Source organism: Capra hircus, chromosome 3, assembly GCF_001704415.2.
Source record: "Capra hircus breed San Clemente chromosome 3, ASM170441v1, whole genome shotgun sequence".
Taxonomy (NCBI): Eukaryota; Metazoa; Chordata; class Mammalia; order Artiodactyla; family Bovidae; genus Capra; species Capra hircus.
This window is the reverse complement of record NC_030810.1, coordinates 98,760,580-98,785,302: the sequence shown is the minus strand read 5'-3', so window position 1 is coordinate 98,785,302 and position 24,723 is coordinate 98,760,580.

Sequence of the window (24,723 nt, the reverse complement as noted above, 5' to 3'; positions counted from 1 at the left end):
AGGTCCAACACTCCCCTCTTCCTGCAGGAAGTGTCAGAACTGGGAAAGACCAGAAGAGATCACTGACTCCAACTGCCTTCATTTTACAGATGAGGAAACTCAGGCTTGGTGTGGAAATGACTCTGATGTTTTGTTGCAGCTCTGAGGTTCAGGCACTGTCCATGGCTCTGGTGCCTCCGTGTCTCATATAAGCAGAGGGTTCTTTAGGGAGAAGCAGGTGAGCTTGGGCATGAGTAGAAGGGCAAGTGGTTACATGGGCCAGAGGAGATCGTCCTCAGTCAATCCCAGTGACTGCAATTGGGGGACATGTATCTCCTCCCCTCTGGGCTTCCCTGGTGGCTCAGATAGTAAAGAATCCATCTGCAGTGCAGGAGACTCAAATTCGATCTCTGGTCTGGGAAGATTTCCCTGGAGAAGGGAATGGCTACCCGCTCCAGTATTCTTGCCTGAAGAATTCCACAGGCTACAGTGGAATGGACTACAGTCCATGGGGTCTCAAAGAGTTGAACATGACTGAGAAACGAACATATACACACATCTATTCCCTTCCAGCTGCTAAGGTGTGAGGGGGAATGAGCCTCTAAGAACCCTAGGACCAGACCTTGTGGGTAAATTGGGTCCCTTTCCTGAGCATCTTAGGCCTGGCTCTGAGTTAGTGGGCAACGTTCAGAGATTCATTCAACAAGTGTTTGTTGAGCTCCTACCCTCTGAGATGTTCAGGACACTTTGGTGAATAAAACAAAGATCCCTGTCACAGCAGAGCTTATATTTTGTGGGAGAGGCAGATAATACTCATTAAATACAAAAAGCCAGGGAATCACTTAGTAGATTAGAAGCTGATAAGTGCTACTAGATATGAAAAAAATATGACAAAGTCGAGGGATTGGGAGAGTCAGAGGGAGGGGAGGTGGTACTGACACAGAACTTACTGAGAACATAAGGTTTGAACAGACTATAAAGGTCTGCTTTGAAGGGATGGAGCTGTGGGGTATTGAGGGAAGGCTGTCAGCCATAGCAACAGGCCCGAGGGGCTGAATCAGAGTAGGCAAGGACAGAAATTGTTGGGAAATGAAAATTTTTGTCTCTTAATTATTTGTCCACATATGGTTTGTTCGCGTGCATGTCTTTAAAACTACAACACCACCAAGAGACGAGATCCCACACAGCATCCGATGTGCAAATTTGCCCTTCCTTTCCATTACACACTTGAAAAAAATTTTTTTTATTTCAATTTTTAAAAAATTTTAGGATAGTTGGTTTACAATGTTGTGTTAGTTTCAGGTATACAGCAAAGTGATTCAGTCATAGTCATACATACATATAAATCTATATTTTGCAAATTATTTTCCCTTATAGATTTTTTAATTTTATATTGGGATGTAGTTGATTTGTGTGGTTGTGTTGGTTTTAGACGTAAAGCAAAATGATTCAGTCATACATACATATAAATAAATTTTTTTGAAGATTATTTTTCCTTACACATTTTTAAAAAACTTTAAAAATTTTATATTGGAATATAGTTGATTTACACAGTTGTGTTGGTTTTAGGCGTACCGCAAAGTGATTCAGTCATACATACATATAAATCTATTTTTTCTGATTCTCTGCCCTTATAGGTTTTAAGAAATTAAAGAAAATTTTATAGTATACCCGATTTACAATGCTGTGTTAGTGTCAGGGGTACAGCAAAGTGACTGAGCCGTCATACTTTTTGCTCAGCTGTCACTCTGCCTGGCATTGTGCTGGGAGCACAAAGATGCATAAGGCACAGGCCCCGATGGGATGCTACCACGTGCAGATCTGCTCAAGGAGACGGGACCGTGGGAGTCTGGCCTCCCAGCCCCCACCCCGCAGAGCAGGCCTTGGGATGGGGCCTCCATCTTGTAGGAGACTGACTAGCCATGATGCCAAGGTTTGGAATGAGACTGTGTCAGTGTTGCCACTAGCACACGGCCTAAGCTTGTGTCAGTGACTTCCATGTCTCCGCCTCAGTTTTTCCTTATGAAAAATGAGAACCCATATCCACCGAAAAAGAGTTGCAGTGATCAAATAAAGCAACGTGCGTAAAACTGAGTTCAGTATTTGGCATTCAGGAAGCTCATGATAAATGTATATATTAGTTGCTCAGTCGTGCCCGATTCTTTGCAACCCCATGGACTGCAGCCTGCCAGGTTTCTCTGTTCGTGGAATTCCCCAGGAAAGAATACTGGAGTGGGTGGCCATTTCCTCCTCCAGAGGATTTTCTGAACCAGGGATGGAACCCAGGTCTCCTGCATTGCTGGCAGATTCTTTACCGTCTGAGCTATCAGGATACATATTCCCACTGTTAAGAGGAAGGTTTGGATACTGTTGGAATGAGGTCAAGGGTCCCTTGCTTCACCAGCACTGGGATCAATACTTGCTGCTGCTTGTTATCCACATGGCTCTCTCTGTGCCTCCTCCCTGGCGAACTTGGTCATCAGACAGAAATTCTTCATCACAGCTATTCGGCTGAAGTTCAAGGGCTCCTGTGCCCTGAGGGGCAAAGGGTTGGGTGGAGGGTGGATCGGGGGCACTTTCACTGGGGAGAGGATTTCCCTCACAGACGCACAGACGAGCTGTCAGGACAAGGCCGGGCTCTCTATTGAGCAGAGCAGCTCATGCATGAGAGCAGATTGTGCCAGTTCTGTAGAGCACGACCCCTCAGACCGGCTTCTTCTGCTAACAAAGTTATCTTTCCCAATCTGCTTAGGCAGAAGAGGGACACACTTCCCATCCTTGTGCTGAGCACACAGAGCAGACAGGACCCGGGCCAGGGTCGGGGCTGGGCGTTTCTCTTCATCTCCTCCCCCTCCCTGCTCAAAGTCTTGGGCTCTTCTCGGCTGCCCCATCATCTTCGCAAGACGAGCACAGGCCGCAGACAGTGGCCACTGGCTGGCCAGGGGTGAGCCTAGGGGGCGTCCTGGCATTCTAGGTGCCCGAGAGAGGCTCGCAGAGACAACATCTCAGCGGAGGGGTAGGGAAAGAGGCTGCTGCCGCCTAAAATTCACTGGTGTGGGAGCAGTTATTGATATTCTAGGGCAGTGGGCCTGAAACTGTAGTTTTAGCATCAGCACTATAGTTTAAGCATGCAACATCAGCATTGCCTGCGAACTTTCTGGAATGCAGACTCTCAAGCCTGGACCAAGCCTGGATCTACTGAATCAGAATCTCTGGGGTGAGAGTCCAACAAACTGTTTTAACAAGCCCTTCAGGTGATTCTGAGACTGCTGGAGGTAGCCCCCGCTACTAGAATTGATCATCTCAGTCCTGGTACCCAGAATGTTCTTTCTATAGCCTTCTCCCACATCCACTGCCTTTCCTGACACTCTGCTGCCAAGACAAAACCCTAGAAACCTTTCTTTGAGTCCATCCAGAAAACACAACTCTTGTGATTTCCCTGATGGCTCTCAGCTGCCATATTAGCCCATCTTCCATCTGTAATACTGGCTTCCCTGTTGGCTCAGTGGTAAAGAATCTGCCTGCAATGCAGGAGACGTGGGTTCAATCACTGAGTCAGGAAGAGCCCCTGGAGAAGGAAATGGCAACCTACTCCAGTGCCTGGAGGATCCCATGGACACAGGAGAATGGCGGGCACAATCCACGGACTCGCAAGAGTTGGACACGACTGAGTGACTAAACAGTAACAACAGCCGTCTATAATACCATAAATCAGAAGGGGATAAAAACATTTTTATACTTTTTATCTTCATTTTATCAAGGCCCAGTGAGGCTAAGTAATTTGCTCACGGTCACAGAAAGAAAGGGGCAGGGCAAGAACAGAAATCACATCTGCTTGACTCCAAAGCCCGTGTTTGCTCTGGCTGCTCATCTTGTCTCCTTTAATTAGGAGATTCAGTACTACAGTGCTGACCTTTCAGAGCATTTGGGGTCTCTGGTCTTTGTTCTAACCAGTTAATATCTGTGTATTTAACTTTTATTATTTTTGAATGTTCTGGGCAACCAACATAGCTACAAATATTTTCTAAATAGATGAATTCTCTTGGCATATATCCATATTAAAAAACTGCAAATGTATTGCCTGAATACTTGCACATTGAAAAAAACAATATAGGAGCCTATAAGATAAAAAGTAAAGATCTCTTTTTACCCCCTTCTTCTCCATGAGCACTGTAACCATGCTTGACAATTCACTATGTGTTTTCTCAGACACTTTTTGCTTTTTTCACTTAATATATCTTGATATATTTGAAGTATACATATAGAGCAATGGCATTCTTTTAATGTCTGCAGTAGTATTCCATCAAAAGCACATCTTATAAATTTGTCCAGTATGTTCTCTATTGAAGGACACTTAGGTTGCTTCTTCTTCTTCTTCTTCTTTTTTTTTTTTTTGCTGTTACAAATTTTTAAAGTAAATACCCACATATAGATATTTTTGGAATACATATATTCCAATATTCCAGCATGCGCTGGAATATTTTTGAAGGATGTTTTCCTAGAGGTAGAATTGGTTATTCAAAAGATAGGTAGAATTTTTAAGTTCATGGGATACTTCCAATTACTCTCAAGCCAGACTGCACCAGTGTTCTAGATATAGGTTGTGAGAGGGCACTTCATGACATATTCTTACCATCACTTACTATTGTCTGTCTTTACATTTTTTGACAATAGGCTGGGCAGAAAGTATTTTTTGATTCGCATTTTTCTGCTTACTAGACAGATGAAGTGACTCATTACATGTTTACTAGCCATTTGCTTTTTTTCCCCCTCTGAGTTGCCCACTCATATCCTTTGTCCAATTTTGACAGGTTATTTGCTTTTTCTCTATTGATTCATAAGGTCTTTTTATAGACTGTGGTTATTATTTCTCTGTCATGTATGTTGTAACTTTTTTTTAAAACTATCACTTGTAATTTCTGTAACTTCGCTTTTAGCATATTTTGCTATACAGAGGATTTATATTTTTTATATAATTGAATCTCTCATTTGAAAATGTGTGGTTCCTGACTTTGCGCCTGGCTTGGAAAGGCCTCTATGTCTCATTAAAATTCAGGAAATCAGTTAGGAAAAAAAAGTTGCCAGAGTAGACTCTGTTTTAGTTCAGCATTTAAGCCTGGATCCTTGAAAAAACTGAATTGTCAGAGCAATATGAGTACTGTCTATTCTCCTTCTAGTTTTTAGCCTCTTTATTTTTTCTATTGGCCTTTTTTTTTAACTGATAAAGAAATTCTACCATTTTTATTTATCAACTTGGTGTAAGTGGCAACAGATTTCATCATCATCACCATTTTCAAGGACCTATTCTGATTTGCAAATCAGGAAACCAAACGTAGGAATCATCTGTGTCCTTTTGTGTTTTTGTCTTGCCTCCTTATTGTTCTGAATACCTGATTTTTTACTTATATTCAGGTATTATGGGTGGGTGGAGAAAGAGAGAGCATGAATGTTATTATTTTCTGTTTTACAGTCATATTTTCTACCCTTTTATAAGGAGCAGCTTTTATCTTTATCTTTTTGCCTCTCTCCCCACCCTCTATTTGGTGGCAAATAAAATAGCTATAGTCTGGGACAGTTACCCACAATTCCAAAAAAAAGCCTGCCTCTTACTCATTCCTTTACTGCTACTTCATTTCTTTTGACTTAAGTAAGGGGGTGAACCTACCAGACTCATTAGAAAGAGTATGGTTATGGCAGCAGAAAAATTTCATTGTCTATGGCTTAATATAGCAGATCTCTCAATCACTAAGGACTTAGTTTCTTCATCCTTGAAGTAGGGATAATGCCAATCTCTTGTAAATCATCTAACATGGCTCCTAATCCAACGAAGACTCAACAGAAACATCATTTCCCATAAATTCCATTGTTTCTTGACCTGTAACATGGATGAAAAATGGCACATACCTTACTGAGATATTTTGAGGATTAAATAAGAAAATAGGGGATTTTACAAATGTGACACCAAGGTTCTTAGGAAGCAATCTTGGTTCCTTTTAGGGTAATGGTGTACTCATACCACTAGATGGCGTCATCAACACAGCGAGCTGACGAAGATGGTTCTGTCTGACGTCCAAGTGGAGAAAGGGGATCCCTATTTCATTTTCTTCTGAATGTAATAAGTTTGGCAACAGTTATCACAGTCTAGCTTTATTTTTTGCTTCAAATAATTTATTACTGTCAAAGTTTTTCTTAAACAATAGACTTTCCCTAAGGAATGGTTCGAAGTGGGACCCAGAGGCCAGAGAGGTCTTTCTGAAACACAAATTTGGCCTTCCCTATACTAAAAACCCTTCCGTAGGTTGCACATAGAGGTATTGTTCCATATTTTTATTTCAAATTAAACCTGTGTAGTTGAGTCACTTGGGTCGGGGGTGATGGGCCCCAAGTCCTGCCTCTCAGGAGCTCCAGGAAATAAGGTTCAAAAACCACTTCAGGATGAAGCTTGTGCCTTTTAACAAAGCAAATAGGGCCCTCTGCTGCCTCGCTATTTGAAACAGCCAAGACATGGGAGTAACCTAAGTGTCCATCAACAGATGGATGGTTAAAGAAGATGTGGTACATACATACACGGGAATATTTCTCAGCCATAAAAAGAAAAAAAAATTGGGTCATTTGTAGTGATGTGGATGGAGACAGAGTCTGTCATACAGAGTGAAGTAAGTCAGGAAGAGGAAAAACAAATATCACATATTAACGCGTATATATGGAATCTTGAAAAATGCTACAGATGAACCTGTTTGCAAGCCAGAATAGAGATGCAGAGGTAGAGAGCAGACAGATATGCACACAGGGTCGAGGTGCAAAGGGACGGGTGGGACCAACTGGGAGAGGAGCATTGACGTAGATACACTAGCATGTGTGAAACAGACAGCCAGTGGGGAGCTGCGACATAGCACGGGGAGCTCACTTTGGCGCTCTGTGATGACTTAGAGGGGTGGGAGGAGACTCAAGGGGGAGGGAGAATATGTATACATGCAGCTGATTCACTTTGTTGTACAGCAGAAATGAACACAACAGTGTAAAGCAATTATACTCCAATAATAAAATGAAATAAATTGAAACTTGGAATCGTTTAAAAAAAAGAAAAGAACCACTGCAGGATGAAGCTTGTGCCCTTTAACAAGGTGAATGGGGCCCTCTGCTGTCTGAAGCCTGCTTATTACTCCAGCCCATCTTTCCCAGATCAGAGCTTTGCGCTTGACCTTCAGCATCTATGATCTACACGTTCCCTGTACATGTCACTCTGATTCTTGCCTACATTCCCTTGCCCATGCAGTCCCCTCTACTTCATCCTCCCTCCCCCGACTCTGACTCATCTGTTAAGGCTCAGTTTGGGCTTTACCTTCTCCGGGAATCCGTCTCTGACCTCATCTACTTTGTTTTTCAATAACTCATTTATGTTTCTGTCTCCCCCACTAGTCTATGAGGTTTCTGAGAGGCAGAAAATGTGTCTTCCTTGTGTCTAATTTAGGAAGGCAGCGCAAATGAAAGAACTCAATGTGGTTTTTCGGTAAACAGATATATGAATGAGTGTAAAGCAGAAGAAGAGTCATCGCAGTAGGTGAGGTGATAGGAGATGAAGACGTAGAAGTGGGAAAGGGAAGGAGTGCTTCAGGGAGTGGATGGTTTGTATCTGCGAGTAAGACGAGTTTCTCAGGCTGCAGGCTGAGCCGCCCACAGGAGGCCAGGGTGAAACCTCTCCTCTCACAGCTCCCATAGTTGCCTTCATGATGGGTCACTAGTGGTTGGGGGACTGTTAACTCCTTCAGACCTGTGGCAGCTGTAAGAGAAGCCCCAGCCGTGGTCTGCTCTTAAGAATCATTTTGACTGTGACCTGAGTTTCACTGATAGCTCAGTTGGTAAATAATATGCTTGCAATGCAGGAGACCCTGGTTCAAATCCTGGGTTGGGAAGATCCCCTGGAGGAAGGATAGGCTACCCATTCCATTATTCTTGGGCTTCCCTTTGTGGCTCAGCTGGTAAAGAATGCACCTGCAATTCGGGAGACCTGAGTTTGATCCCTGGATTGGGGAGATCCCCTGGAGACGGGAAGGGCTACCCACTCTAGTATTCTGGCCTGGAGAATTCCATGAATTATATAGTCCATGGGGTCCCAAAGAGTCAGACACAACTGAGCGACTTTCACTTTCATTCTGGGATGGAGGGTGAGGAGTGATAGAGGCTGTACTTAGAGGATCCTGCCAGGGATGATCCCTTGCCTCTTTTTCCTTCCTCTCCTGGGAGAAGATAGCTGAGAATGTCCACTGAGAGTACCTGAGAAGGATAGAACAGGATCCCTTGGGGTTAATGAAAGTGACCTTGCTATGTTGGGCTGATGTAGGTTTCAGATACGGGACTCAGTCCTGAGCTAGCACTGTGTGTGGGGACAAAGAGAGCTGACCACAAAGCCATCACCTTCTCTGGCCCTATAGGGCATGAAGTTTTCAGAATGTTGGGAGACTTGTGTTCCCTCTGAAAACAGCAATGGAATTGCCATACTCACTGGGTTTTCCTAGGTGGTACTAGTGGTAAAGAACCCACCTGCCAATGCAGGAGACATAAAAGACATGGGTTTGATCCATAAATTGGGAAGATTCCCTGGAGGAGGGCATAGCAAACCCCTCCAGTATTCATGCCTGGGGAATCCCATGGACAGAGGCGCCTGGTGGACTGTAGTCCATGGGGTCGCAAAGAGTCAGACATGACTGAAGCGACTTAGCATGCACACACACACTACCTTGGTACTCCCTAAGCAGCAGACTCACTCTGCTAAATGGCTCCAGGTCAGCCTTTTGAGGTATTATGTCGCCTTCCCATTGCCTCTTCCTGAGCCTCTCCCATGAGGATGGCACCACAGTGTCCTGTCATCTGGAACCTGGAATCTTTACTTTCTCACCTTGTGAGGTTATAAAGACCTGAGAAAGTTTAGTTTGAAGGTCTCTGGCCAATTAATACCCCATCCCACCCTCCCAGGTAATGCTGGGAAAGAGGCTGCTGCTGCTGCTGTCACTTCAGTCGTGTCCGACTCTGTTTGACCCCATAGATGGCAGCCCATCAGGCTCCCCTGTCCGTGGGATTCTCCAGGCAAGAACACTGGAGTGGGTTGCCATTTCTTTCTCCAATGTATGAAAGTGAAAAGTGAAAGTGAAGTTGCTCAGTCGTGTCTGAGTCTTCCCGACCCCATGGACTGCAGCCTACCAGGCTCCTCTGTCCATGGGATTTTCCAGGCAAGAGTACTGAGTGGGGTGCCATTGCCTTCTCTGGGGAAAAAGGCTACCCATTTCCAAAACACTGGCTACCTTGGGTCTCTATAATTCCTCAGATACTCTGTGGCTTCTGAGGAAGTTGGGGTTTCCCTTAACTTTTGTGTTTCTGACATGACTTGCTGAGGCCAGTCTCTGCAGACACCTGGCCCTTTCTCCCCAGGCTGTCCATCAAAGTAGGTAAGAGCCAGGTTATAGTTTCACAGGCATGAAGGGACTCTGGACACATAACAGGGAGGCTCGTGGGAGCCCCAGAGGAGGGACCTGTAACCGCCCCCAACTCTAGCATTCCCATGGTCAGGGGGCCTAACATATGCCCCTGGGACACACCGAGGCATTTTAGTTGCACCCCCAAACTGGCTAGGGAAACATTCTGGTAACAGGTCCTATTTTATCTTATTCGTGAGAGCTGGCCAAGGATAGAGAAGAGGTTTGAGAAAGCAGAGACAGAGTTCTAAATCCTCCAAAAGGAGGAATTCCGCTAGTGGGTAAGTGCAGTTCATGGCCAGCTTTGCTCGCATAACCCAGGGCTCCAGGGAGGCAAATGACTCCCCCTCTTAATTTCAAATAGCAACCTCCCTGGAGGGCACAGGGGCCTCTTGGCCTGAATCTGGGAGGGAAGCCACTTGGAATTTATTTTTTGTTGAATTGTTTCTTCATTTTTCCTTCCGAGCGGGTCCCCAGGCATCCAAACGCGATGCCTCTCCACGCAGCCGGCACGGCTGTCATAAAATGCAACTGCAATCCGTATCTATGGAAACGGGCTGGCTCCTTTTGCCTCTCTCACTCCCCGCTTCTGCATTGGCCAGGATGGGTCTAGACTCTGCCCTCTGATGGAGCTCTGCGCTCTGATGGAGGGGCGGCTCCAGCCGGACCCCAGCTGTCCTCTGGTATCCACCCTCCACTTACCTCCTCCTATCAGAGCCAGAGGAGGTCCTGGGAGGATGGTGACCTCAGTGTGGTGGCAAAGCCTCCGATGGTCCCAGAGCGACCTGCAGCAGGAAGAGCATTTGTCTGCAGCGGGAACAGCACAGACCTAGGCGCACAGAGCTCAATGCCCCTAGACTGGCTTCTGAGCTCAAGACCCAGACCTTTCCCTAGTCAACAAAATTTATTCCCTGCCTCCTTCCACTCACCTCAGGCTTGGCTGGGATTCTCTGGGCCTTTCTTTCCCTTACCTAAAAAGGTAATTCATTATTCCTTAGGAGTAATATGTGATGGTGTTTGATTTGAGAGGTTTATTTACTTATTTGGACTTAAGACAAATGAAAGGGAGTCTGCTTCAACCTGGCTAAATGGACTGAAATGGAAACAAAGACATCAGAATTCCCTTTTTTCTTTCCAGTCCTGATCTGCTCACTTACCAACCCACAAGCTTTCTTACAGAAGCGATGTACATAAAAAAATGAATCAAATGAATTTATATACCAAACGGAAATAGACTCAGACATAGACAAACTTATGGTTATCAAAGGGGAAGAGCAGGGGATAAATTAGGAGTCTGGGATTAAAATATGCATACTACTATATATGGGCTTCTCTGGTGGCTCAGTGGTAAAGAACCTGCCTGCCAGTACAGGAGATGCATTTTCAATCCCTGGGTCAGGAAGATCCCCTAGAGGTGGAAATGATAACCCGCTCCAGTATTCTTGCCGAGGAAATCCTATGGACAGAGAAACCTGGCAGGCTGTAGTCCATGGGGTCACAAAGAGTTGGTCACAAAGTGTTAGCCACAACTTAGTAACTAAACAACAACTACGACTATATATAAAATAGATAACCTATGAGGACCTACAGTATAGAATAGGAAATAGACTCAACATCTTGTAATAATCTATAATGGAAGAGAATATTTAAAAGAGCATATATTTATGTGCTAAGTTGTTTCAATTGTATCCAACTCTTTTCGACCCTATGGACCAAAGCCTGCCAGGCTCCTCTGTCCATGGGATTCTCCAGGCACGAATACTGGAGCGGGTTGCCATGCCCTTCTCCAGGGGATCTTCCCGACCCAGGGGTTGAACCCGCATCTCTTACATTTCTTGCATTGGCAGGCAGGTTCTTTACCACTAGCCCCCTGGGAAGCCTATACAATGGAAACTAACACAACACTGTAAATCAACTTGAAATTTAGTTAAAAGAAAAAAGAGCTAGACACTGCAGACAGTCAGTCCTCATGTGTCTGTACAGGAAACTGGCTGGCAGGATAGGGGGAACAGGGGGATATGATGGAGACCTTGGGCAAAACGACTGTTAAAGCCATTTAACAGTCAGAGGTTCTAAGGGAGTTATTTCCATTCTGGGGATGTGCTTCTGCTTAGATGTCCAGGAAAGCTTCCAGAGCACCACAGGGGTTGGCTTTGAGTCACTAGAGGGCGATGCTGTCTCTCTTTTGCTCCAGGCACAGTTTTTAGGACAAATTCAGAGGGCCGGCCAAAAAATAATTCAATAGAAGGTCTTCGAGGGAGGAGGGAGTCGAGTGAGCTCTTTTTAATCACATCAGAATAGATGGACTTGGTCTCAGTGGGAAGGGCTGAGATGATAGGAAATGCAAAGGAGAAAGACCTGGGCCGGCCACATTTGCGGAACTGTTTACTGTGCGACAACATTTTCAGGTGCCCTCCCTGGTGGAGCTGGAAGTCGCAGAAGATATCCCCCATTTGCCCCCTTTTCCCCCATCCTACTCACTAGCCCCTTTCATCACTGAAATATTTGTCCTGTCTCCCACAGCCCCAGAATTCCAAACCACCAAACCTGGAGTTTCTTTTCTACATCTCTCTCTTCCCTCTCCCAGGCCTATCTTTGTTTCCTCTGGTCCTGCACAATTCTGCTGTATTCCTTATTATACTGGGGGCAATATTTGATTATAAAAAGGCAAATCTATGCACAACATGGACGGACCTAGAGATTGTTGTAATGAGTAAAGTTAGAGCAGGAGAAACATCATATCCCTTATATGTGGAATCTAAAAATGAACTTACAAAACAGAAAGAGACTCACAGACTTAGACAACAAACTTATGGTTGCCTGTATACACTGCTATATTTAAAATGGATAACCAATAAGGACCTACTGTAGAGCACAGACAACTCTACTCAATGTTATGTAGCAGCCTGGATGGGAGGGGAGTTTAGGGGAGAATAGATACATGTATTACATATGGCTGAGTCCCTTCTCCATTCACCTGAAACTATCATAACATTGTTAATTGGGTATGTTGTTGTTATTCAGTCGCTAAGTCATGTCCGACTCTTTGTGATCCCATGGACTGCAGGGTGCCATGCTTCCCTCTCCTTCACTATCTTCTGGAGTTAGCTTAAACTCATGTCCATTGAGTCAGTGATGCTATCCAACCATCTCTTCCTCTGTCTCCCTCTTCTCCACCTGCCTTCAGTCTTTCCCAATATCAGGTCTTTTCCCAGTGAATCAGCTCTTCACACCAGGTAGCCAAAGTACTGGAGATCCAGCTTCAGTATCAGTCATTCCAATGAATAGTCAGGGTTGATTTCCTTTAGGATTGACTGGTTTGATGTCTTTGCTGTCCAAGGGATTCTCAAGAATCTTCTCCAAGACCACAATTTGAAAGGATCAGTTCTTTGGTGCTCAGCCTTCTTTATGGTCCAACTCTTACATCCGTACATGACTACTGGAAAAACCATAGTTTTGGCTATATGGACCTTTGTTGGCAAAGTGATGTCTCTGCTTTTTAATATGCTGTCTAGGTTTGTCATAACCTTCCTTCCAAGGAGCAAGAATCTTTTAATTTCATGGCTGCAGTCACTGTCCACAGTGATTTTGGAGCCCAAGAAAAGAAAATCTGTCACTGTTTGCACTTTCTTCCCTTCTGTTTGCCATGAAGTGGTGATGCCAGGTCTTCCTGGGTGGCTCAGTGGTAAATAATTCACCTGTGATGCAGAAGATGCAGGAGATGCCACGGGTTTGATCCCTGGGTTGGGAAGGTCCTCTGGAGGAGGGCATGGCAACCCACTCCAGTATTTTCACCTTGGAGAATCCCATGGACAGAAGAGCCTAGCAGGCGACAATCCATACGGTCTCACAGTTGGACATGACTGAAGCGACTGAGCATGTATGCACGAAGTGATGCCATGAAATTATTGGCTATACTCCAATACAAAATAAAAAGTTAAAAAAAAGTTTAAAAAGGCAAATGTGGATTGAATAGAGTGTTGCTTCATGTGATGGCAAAGGATAAACTTCAGCAAATGGAAGACTGATCTCAGAGATTAGATTCACAGAAGACAGAAACATTCCGGGGCCATCCTGGTGAGAATAGCAGAGTGTCCATTCTAAGAGTTAAGGCTGCGATTCTGTGAATCGAACCCATCCACCTGAATGCTACACGCAGCCTGTGTTGCTGGGGGTGGGGTGGGTGGAGCTGCTGGGGCCATGTAGAAGGTGGTTGGGAGGGGGCTTCCTCGGCTGTGAGCTACCCACCCTTAGCCTGGCCCTCCAAAAGCCTGCTGGCTCATCACGGGTGAAAGCCTGCCTCAATAGACTCCAGGAGCCTATGTGGAAGTTCATTCTGCCCCTGGCTTTTCTGCACATTCCTTAGAGTGCAGACTCCAGAGGAATCTCCCTCCTCACCAGATCTAGCAAGGACATTTGCATGATCTTCTGAAGGATGAAGGTGTCTTGCATGGAAGACCCTGTAGTTAGAGTTCATCACTGACTTTCTCAACATGATCTAGTATTTCCTTTGCTCTCAGACACTATAATCAGACAGCCTGTCTCTGAACCTCCCACTCTCTAGCTCTGTGATGTTTGGCAGATTAATTCTTTGAAGTCTCAGTGTTATCATCTGTAGATGGGGATGACTGTTCTGGGGATTTAACAAGATAAGTCTCTGTAGAGTACTTGGCCCGATGGCTGGCACATGAATGGCCACTCTCATTATCTGGAAATGCAGTAGAGTGTCACAGCTAAGCCAGCTGGCTCAAATCTGGACTCTGCCACGTACTAGATGTGTGATATCAAGCAAACCATTTAATCTCTCTGTGCCTCAGTTTCCTGATCTATAAAATGAAGTTTAATAATAGCACCTGTGTAATAGGGTAATTGAGCGACTTCATTTTCACTTTTCACTTTCATGCATTGGAGAAGGAAATGGCAACCCACTCCAGTATTCTTGCCTGGAGAATCCCACGGACGGGGGAGCCTGCTGGGCTGCCATCTATGGGGTCGCACAGAGTCGGACACGACTGAAGCGACTTAGCAGCAGCAGTAGCAATAGGGTAATTGTTAGGACTGAATAGTTAATGCATGTAAAGTACTGAACACAGTTCCTGGCACAGAGTAAGTACCCAAAGGAGGCCAGCCTTCATTGCCTGTGGAGCTGTGGGTTAGATCATCCAAACTCTTTTGAATGCCACGATGTATGTTTTAGGGGAATTCTTTTGGCTTCATTTGCACTAAGATGAATCTGTGTTTGTTGCTTATACAAGTATTAAAGGCTGGGGCTGGGGACTCAGTACACAGCCGAGGGAACCTTGTTAAAGATACAAGGTTTGATGCAGAGAGTTCAGAAAACATCATTTTGAGCTGTTCGCATGGCACTTTTTCATGGTCAAACTATCAGTGGTCCTGGATAGTTTATGTCTTACTATATATCAATGTGTGAAGACAAATCTTATTGCCATACCAGTTTTGCAAGTGGACAAAGAGGTGAAAGAGACAGATTATGTGCCCTGCTCCAAACTTGCAGAGGCAGGATCTCTGCTCCACCCACACAGCAATTGCATTTAAAAATAAAATTAATCAAAGCAACTTTTGGCACTGGCTGACAGGACAGGTCATGGACAGTGTGTATGACATGTCATTCAGCCGTGTTGGCAGCCTCGGGCACAGCTGCAGTGCATCTAGGGTAAGGCCAGGAATGGAGCACATCTCAGGGCTTCTATCACACCTCCCTCAATACTTGTTTATTTTGAGAGTCTCTAACAGGAAAATGTTAAAAAAAAAAAAAAAAAAAACAAAGAAAGAAAAAGCTATGGGGGAGGAATCAGAAAAGACCACTCTAGAGAAATCTAAAAATTTCTTAAAATTAAAAAAATATGTATAATGAATTTTAGGGTGCTTCCTAAGTCCTGGGCCACTTTGATAAGACAGTCTGTAAATGATATTGCTATCTTCTAGAAGGAAGATCTTGAAGAATAGAAAGATCAGAATGGGGGTGATGGGTCATCAGTCATTCTAAAAAAGTGAGCAGAATATTTAAAATAGATAACCAATGAGGACTTACTGTACAGCATAGGAAGCTCTGCTCAATGTTATGTGGCAACCTGGATGAGAGGGGTTTGGGGAAGAATGGATACATGTATATGTACAGCTGAATCCCTTTGCTGTCTACCTGAAACTATCACAGCAATGTTAATCGGCTATACTTCCAACACAAAATAATTTTTTTTTAAAGTGAGCAGAATTAATCTGGAGAAACAACCTATTAGAGTTGACAGCTGTTTAAGTAAAACTGATGAAATGGAACTGGGAAGAAAATACTCAGCTGGCTTCTTAAATGAGATGATAATTCATTAGCGGAGAGAGTTAGGGGGTGTCTACAGTCCTATGATCTGTGGAGCAGTAACTGGGATTATCCAAAAAGATACTTACTTTTGGCTTTGGGAAATGTCATGACATTTGTCTTGACATTAGATTAATTTTCCAACTAAACTTGTTAGCCCGATAAAAAATAGTTTATTAGAGATTGATGGGCATATGGGTATTGTAACTTCTTTTCATTCACCAAATATTTATTGAGTACCCACTTTATACCAGGCACTGGGCTAGAAGCTAGAAATACAATGTTACATCAGTTAACACATGGTGTCAGTCCTCCTGAAGATTGACTTGAACCAAATAATATGGATAAGTAACAGACTAATTAGTATTTTCTCAATGGAGGAGACAGGGGGAGAGTTGAATATGCAAATAATTAAGAATTGGCCTTCCCAGAAGGTTAGAAATATGAAAGCCCTTTGAAAACTGTAAAGTGTTTACTGAATGATAGAGCAGTTCCCTGCGTCTGGACTCATGATAAGTCTCTGAATGGCCACCAGGTTGTTCCTGGTTAAAATCTGGGCCATTGTTTGTGCTGGAACTTTCTCTCTTGAAGGAGGCTAACTTTCTTCTCCAAATGGTGAATAAGAAAGACCCCAGGATTGGGTGGGATTAGGTTGAGAAATGATTCTGTCCATTACTGGAGCAGAGATACGGGTTCAGCTCTGCGAATTCATCACCTGGTTTGGCTGGAAATCTGACACAAAAAGAAAGCACGACAACATCTTGACCAAAGTTATAAGTAAGAAGGTCTGCTACTGTCCATCACTCATGCTATCAGGAACTGACACAATGTAGGTCTCATTTGCCATAACATTCTAAGAGTGAGACATCTGTGGATATGAACTTCAATGTTATTGTGAGGATGAAAAAAGTATATACTTATAATTGAAGAGTTTTTTTCTCTAATAGTTAGCACTTACTAAATGTACATTATATGGCTCGCACCTTTACATTTATCATTTCATTAAATCATGTAAGCCCTGCAAAGTAGCTCTTTTATTCCCATTGTACAGATGGGGGGAATGAAGTTTAAATATATTGGTTCACTCGTCCAAGGTCACAACACTAAGAGGTGGCAGAATCAGGATTTATACCCAAGTCCCCCTGAACTTTAAAGCTTGTGTTTTTTTCCATCACGTGATACTTTGGAGAATGCAGAGATAGAGATAAGAGCTGGAGTTCAAGACTCTGGTAACATTATTTGCTTTCCCTTGTTAAAGAGACAAGCAGGGGAGGGGAAGGAAGAGTCTACAACTAAGCTTTAAACTGGGGATTTGTGGAAGCAGATCCTACATCATTTTAAGCTCAGCATGTTTTATTAGGTGGGCACTGGAATGAAAGACTAGGAAATAAGATGTCTGCTCTGACATGGGGGTGGAAGATCCTGTACTCTTACATGCCCATTAAAGTGAGAGATAAAATGTAATCAGTCAGGAGAGGGCTCGGATAAAACAAACCGAGACACATAACTGGGCAAATATACAAGAGCATGAAAGGGACCAAGACCCAGAGGATCACAGAAAGAAGGGACACATAGCTCATCACTAAGCTGGAGTTATTTCTGTTTAGAGAGACACCAAAGTCCTCCCCTTCCCCTTGTCCCTTAGTCTTGGGAATGTGAAACTCTGGGGGTCATTCACGCTAACTCATCTCCTTTATGGCTCCCTGTATAATTAGATCCAGCCTTTTAAGGAAGAGAGCCCTGGCAGATATGTCTCATGGTTTATGCATAACCCGATTCCTTTCATGTTTCCTGCTGTAAATTTTTGCTTATAAATTGCATTTTTGAAACCCTATTGTAGCCATTCCTGGGGGTGGGGAATTCCTTTGTAACCAGACCAGTCGGCTGCTATTTGGCTGACTGCTAAAGTAGATTGGAAGAAGAGGCTGTAGAAGTACTGTGCAGGGAGAGCAAGGTAAGAACCTTGAGAAGATTATAGTGTCTGGGGATTTCTGGTCTCCAGTCTTCCTTCATTTTGTACTGTCCATAAGAAATCAACCTTGGACTGCCTTCTCCTCTGACTTCTCCCCAGATGCCTTATAAAATGTTAAACTTCCAACTGTATGATTTTGCCTGTTGCCATATCTTCTATTCTTAGAAATAAAAAAGCTTTTGCCCTGAAGGGATCTTTCTTCTCCCTCGTGTTAGTTTTAAGTTTAATAATTTTTATAACCTCTTTAAACTGGCCTTTTTTCCACTAGCATAGTCAAATAGAGTTCATGATTATACCTGCTTAGGAGTTAATTAGCTTAGTTTAAGAGTGGACTTAATGTGGCTCTAACTTTAAGAACCACTGAAATAATAACCACAGTGATGATAGCACTGAATATAATCAATGAAAGAAAATTGCAATAGGGGATAGTGGTGATACATTTGTAGTATTTAGTTTAACACACTTAGCTGTTGGTCTGACAAAGATCTAAAATCCATCATTCTTAACAATCTATTCAAAGTCTAAAGTGTTTACAATGAAGATGATCATCCTGGTCTCTTGAAAAACTTGATAAAAGAAAAAGTCAATTATCCCCTTGTTTGGTTGGTTGGGATAATCCCATCCTATGCATATCTCTATTATGGAATTTATTAAATTGCATTATAATTATTGATTAGTTTAACTAGCCCCTCCAATAAAATGCAAGTTCCTTGAGGGCATATTAATTAAAATTCATATCAATAAAATTTTACTAATCTTTGATTAAGTGGTGTCCAAAAATTCACTAACAAAAAATGGGGGGTCAAATTAATAAGGTTAATGAAATAGAAGAAATAATTGGGGCTAACCAGCTCAGTTAGCCAGCAGGGAGTTCCCATCCAAATTTATTAACACCTGGCTGAGTTTTGGCAATCCCTGGTGTCAGTTATCTTTTCTGTCTTAAATATTGCTGGGGATGCTTCTGTGATTTATTGTTGGAATTTCTAGGACAAAAACAGTAATTCTAGCAATCTCAGGGTCAGTAGTACCCATTTGTTGGCCTACTTCAAGAAAATACATCCGGAAGATACTGGGGATGTTGAGATTCACTCTCCACTTCTCTGCTTCCAAAGGCATATGTATAAATATATATATATATACTGGATAAGGAAATGGCAACCCACTCCAGTATTCTTGCCTGGAGAACCCCATGGACATAGGAGTCTGGCAGGCTACAGTCCATAGGGTTGCAAAGAATCAGACACAACTTAGCAACTAAAACAAACAGACTACTATATGTGAGAATAGGGGCTGGATGGCGGATAGGAGCCATGTTCAATTGTCTTAATTCTAGTTTATGTCATTGCAGGAATCTTGTTGTATTGAGTGCTCAAAAATTGTTTATTGAATGAATAAATATAGTTTGTCTCACTTACCATCACCAGGCAGTAACCTGAACTTCTTTGAAACTTAGATTAAAAAAAAAAGATATAAGTAAGCAACAGAAGGACTTCCCTGGGGGCTCAGCTGTAAAGAATCTGCCCCTAATGTAGGAGACATGGGTTCGATCCCTGGACTGTGGAGATCCCCTGGGGAAGGAAATGGCAACCCTCTCTAGTACTCTTGCCTGGAGAATCCCATGGACAGAGGAGCCTGGTGGGCTACAGTCCATGGGTCACAAAAGAGGCAGACATGACTTATTGACTAAATAACAACCAGTAGACGGAATCAACATTTGGGCCCATTACATCTTGAGTATCTAGAGTACAGACTAGTCAATAATGTACAATGACATGCTGCTGCTGCTAAGTTGCTTCAGTCATGTCCGACTCTGTGCGACCCCATAGATGGCAGCCCACCAGGCTCCCCCGTCCCTGGGATTCTCCAAGCAAGAACACTGGAGTGGGTTGCCATTTCCTTCTCCAATGCATGAAAGTGAAAAGTGAAAGTGAAGTCGCTCAGTTGTGTCTGACTCTTAACGACCCCATGGACTGCAGCCCACCAGGCTCCTCCATCTATGGGATTTTCCAGGCAAGAGTACTGGAGTGGGGTGCCATTGCCTTCTCCGACAATGACATACTAGCAAGTCTAAATTTAAAAACCTGAAAGACCTGCACTGCATTTATACCTGATTAGCCTAAATTCCATACTCAAAACTGTGCTTAATTTTAGCTTAAAGACAGGTTTGCATTTGGGTGAAATTGAAGATGGCTGTGGTTGTGACTCTGAATTGAATAATTGGTGCTGGAATAGAGCAAAGTGTACTAAAGCTTCCAACATTGTTGGTGGCAGAAGCAGAAAATAAATAGCAATGAAGGAGAAAATAGACCTTTACTTTTCAAATATATATTATTAGATCCTGGGGCCAAGAATTCATCAGATTATCTTGGCAAAGACTGTACAGGCATTTGTACATAGTGTATTGAAGAAGACATGTTCAGATGTACTGGAACAGTATTATCATAACAGATCAACTAATCCTGGCCAAAGATGAACTAATCTAACAATAATAATGAAAGTTAGTATTAATGATTAGCAGATAAATCGTCTGTGGCTTAAGAAGAAAAGTGAGAAAAAATGTGATGGTTGAAAAATGTGGAAGGATTTCTAATTATCACCTGAGTGACTACGGTGGTTTTGCCTCCACCAGGTGAGCAGCTTTGGAAACTGGGGTTTCATTACATGATACTATCAATTTATACAATATTCCTTTAGAATCATCCACATATTTATCGTTTCTGTTTCCTCTTTTCCTTTTTGCATCTCCAATATACTATCTGGGATAATTTTATTTCTCCCTAAAAAACTACCTTTATTTTTTCTCTCAGTGCTAGCCTACTTTTGATGAAATCTCTCTTTTTCGTTTGTTTGAAAATGGTGAACTTAAGCTTCACTTATGATAATTTTTTCTGATGGGTTATCAAATTCTAGACTGCAGTTATTTTTCTTCAGCATTTTAAAATATGTCATTGCCTTCTGGTTTCTATAGTCTCTGTTGGGAAGTCATCTGTCAATTTTATTTTGCTTCTTTGTAGGTAATGTGATTTCATTTTCCCCTTCCCTTGCCCCCTGCCCCATATTCTTTTCGTTTTTCCTTGGTCTTGGTTTTCAACAGTTTTGCGGTAATGTGCCTAGTTGTGGGTGTGTTTGGTTGGTTTGTTTTTGTATTTTGTTGCTTGGATTCACAGAGATTCTCGGTGCGGGGCTTGATGCCTTTAATGAGTTGTGGAAAATTCTCAGCTGATATCTCTTCAAATACTGCTTCTTTCCCATTCACTCTCTCACTTCCTTAAACACAAATATTGTGTCTGTTGGACCTTTCACCGTGTCCATATGTCTCATGCTCTTTTCTGTACTTCTCTCTCTTTTTCTCTGTGTCTGGATATTTTCTATTGATTTTTTTTTTCTGGTTTGTGAATCTACTTTCAACTGTCTAATGTGCTGTCAAATCTATCTGTTGAATTCTGAATTTAAGTTATTGTATTTATTTCAGTTTTAGAATTTCCATTCGATTCTTTAAAAAATATTTTCCAGTTGTCTGAGGAAACTTTTCCATCTTATCTATTTTTGAGTATATTATTCACAGTTATTTTAATTTGATAATGTCAGGATCTGAATCTCTCATGGATTTTGGTCTGGGTCTCTCTGGGTCTCTCATTTTCTGTTTTTTTTTTTCCCCTCTTGTTTTTCACACATTCAGTCTTGTCTCCTGTTGCTTCTGTAACTTTTGTTTGAATCCTGGGCATTGTGTATAAAATATCAGAAGCTCTTACTGACATTCTTTTGCTTCAGAGAATAAATACATTTGCTTGTAGCAGAAGTCTAGAGGGAAATTATCCCAATCCAACTGATGACTGAATTCACTGAGATTTATCCTTTTTGAGATTTATCATTTTTTTGTCTATTTCTAGTTGACATTCACTCCTAAAATGTTACCTTTTAGAGGTCCTAAGTGAAAGCCTAGGGTTTTATCAGAGTTCCTCTTCCTTGGTGGATCCTGACTCCAGTCTTTGCTCTCCCAGTGTTTAAGGCTGCCAGAGGCTCTGCTCATTCTCCCAGCCTCATAGTCCCCACTTTTAAATCAACAAATGTGTCTAAGATAGTAAAGTTGAAAGTTGTGCTCATTTCTTCATTGTCAAAGTCTTTGTCTTCAAGTGTTTGATGTCTTGGTAGCTCTCTGAACCTTCAAATTGATGCTTTTACTTCAAATATTTTATCCGGATTTTCTAGCTGGAAGAATTGATCTGTACAGATTCCAGTCACAGCAGGAAATCTCAATTATGTACATTTTAAATATGAATTTTCCAGGAACCTCTGATGTGGTCAGTCTGTATTAGCAAACTTGGCTTATAATGCTCATATTATATTAAGAATAAACAACAACAACAGTAACAACTGAGTTTGGATTAGGTGCCCAGGGTAGCATGAGGATGATTTTTCATGATGCACTGATACAGTGATCCCCTTACCCCTGGTCCAAGGCAATACTGCAAGGAAAGAAACATCCACCTTCCTTTCTCTACCTTTTTCTCAGAAAATCTCTAATCTCTCCATCAGGGTAGAATCCCTGCTTGAATTGTTCTTGTAGCTGTAGCACATATAGTATCATGCACAAGGTTTGTGCACCTGTTCAAGGTCTTGCCCTTCCATCGCTTTCAGTTAGTTGGTAGCTTGAGCAAAATCTCATTATCCAGTACAACAGTCTGGTGGTTTGCAGACTTGTGTTCTTGTCACTATGAGACATGGAGAAAACCATTTCCTTTCTCTGGGACTCAGTTTCCTTATCCACAAAATGAGGGGTGTGGAACAGATGCTTTCAAAGGGTTCCACCAGCTTAAATTATAAATATTTATAAATATAACCAACCTAGCAGTATTTCAATCTTTAAAATAATTTTAAAATACGAAGTTCTAAGTGACAAGATATGTGTGGAATGATTCTGAAAGAGTGAGTCCTTCCCCTAGGAAGTTGCTCCCGTCGTCACCATTTCTACTACTTCTACCTGGAAGGAAGAACATTTAACTGGGTGCTTGCTGTTCCTCAGACATGGGCTAGTGATTTTCAGCCTTCATTCTCCACTAGAAGCTCCTGTAGAAATTTATACATTGCCAAGACCCCATCCCTAGAGGCTTCTTTTTCAGGACCTATGTGGGGTAAGGGATTAGTATTTTTCAAAAGCTCCCATATTCTAATTCTAATGTATAATCAGGGTTTATAAGCACTGAGCTTGGCACAGTGATGCCTACTGCATCCTTACAGCAACCAGATGAGATAAATGGTATCAACTCTATGTTACCAGTATGAAAATTGAGTTTCATCAAAGGGAAGCATAGGGGTCACAGCTACACAGGCAGTAAGTATGACCTTTTGGTTGCAAGTTCAGAGTGCTTTCCTCACTCAGCAAACAGAGACTGAACATTCTGGAAGTTCAAGCATCTAAGTTAGGTACTTGGAGGGACGCAAAGATGACAGAGGTATGGCCTCTGCTTTCCAGGTGGAAAGAACCCTGGGCCAAATGTCTATTAGTTAACTAGCTAGGATTTTTATACACATTGTCTATTTTAAGTCTAAGAATTATTCTCTAATGAGGAATATTGTCAACCCAAATTTAATACGTGGAAACAGAGAGTCAGAGAAATTCAGCAATTCAACAATTTGCCTAACTCCAAATAGAAGTAGTATGTGATAGAGACTGAATTTGAATCCAGATCTATCTGTTTCCAAAAACTGTTTCACCAGGACTTGTATGTAGTAAAGCGGATGGGAAACATACACTAATAACTGTGCTATGAACTGGCATATGATTAAGTGTAATAATGGAGCACACAACCTGGGTTTGAAAAGGCTTCTTGAGGGATATAGCAGTGCTTTGGTATTTGACTTCTGAGGGATTTCCACCTGTGCCTTCTCTTATAAAATATCTTCCAGGATGTTTTAAAGAGTATGATAAAGGTAATCATGTCAGTGGTTTCCTACAGAATTGGTAAGAAGGATAACACTAATACCCAATTAGCAAATGGAAAATATATTCCCCAATATATCAGAGGGTGATTCTGGCATCAGAAAGCAAGTCAGTGTCACCTGGATTAGGGGCTTAATCTGTACTGCCTCTGGCCCTGGAAGGAGGCTGGACCCAGCTCAAATGAAGACTTTAATTAGCAGTAGATCCATCGCCTCATCAGGAGCACTGTCGCCCAGCCACTAGGAGATATGTTGCTTGGCCTTGAAGGCTCAGGGTCCTGCTATTCTCTAACCTGTGTAGCTAGGACCTTCCACGTTCCAGGGCAAGATGTGTCTTCCCTGAGTGGGAGGGCATGCCATGGATGCCTTCTGGCCAGCGGAGCCTAGAGAATTGCAAACTCAATTACTATATACACTTTGTGTATGATCATACTACAGTACAGAGGGAAAGAGCAGAAGTCTTAGAATTAGATCTGGGCTTGAATCCTCATCTTGCTCCTTACTAACAAATTATATTTACTCTCTGGGCTTCAGTTTTCTCATTTTAAAGTGCTAATAACAATACATAGCCTTAAGATTATTGGAAGGAATGAATAATATAATGTACTTAAGATACCTAGGCCGATAGGTCCATAACACATAGTAGATATTCAGTAAATATTAATGGTAATAAAGGTTATTTTTCAAAGTTTGGCTTTTGGTCCTGGGAAATCATCTTGCTCAGTTTCCCTTTTAAACAGAAGGATAAAGAGATTTTTCCCATCTTGTAAACTTTGCTTACTTGAGATTAGGAAGTAGCATGAAGATCTTGAATGAGATATTCTAAGTTGACATAGTCCCCAATATGTTCAGATGATAATTGGTTCACAAGAATAGAAAAGATTTCAAGTGACTAGACAGTTCATTCCTCTGTCTACAGGCATTCCCTGATTACATTTTAAAGTGTCCCAGGTAGATGAGAATCTATCTTATATTAAAAGATTTACAGGAGCGGGATACAAATTACAAAACTGCTGTGTTTAACAACTAAG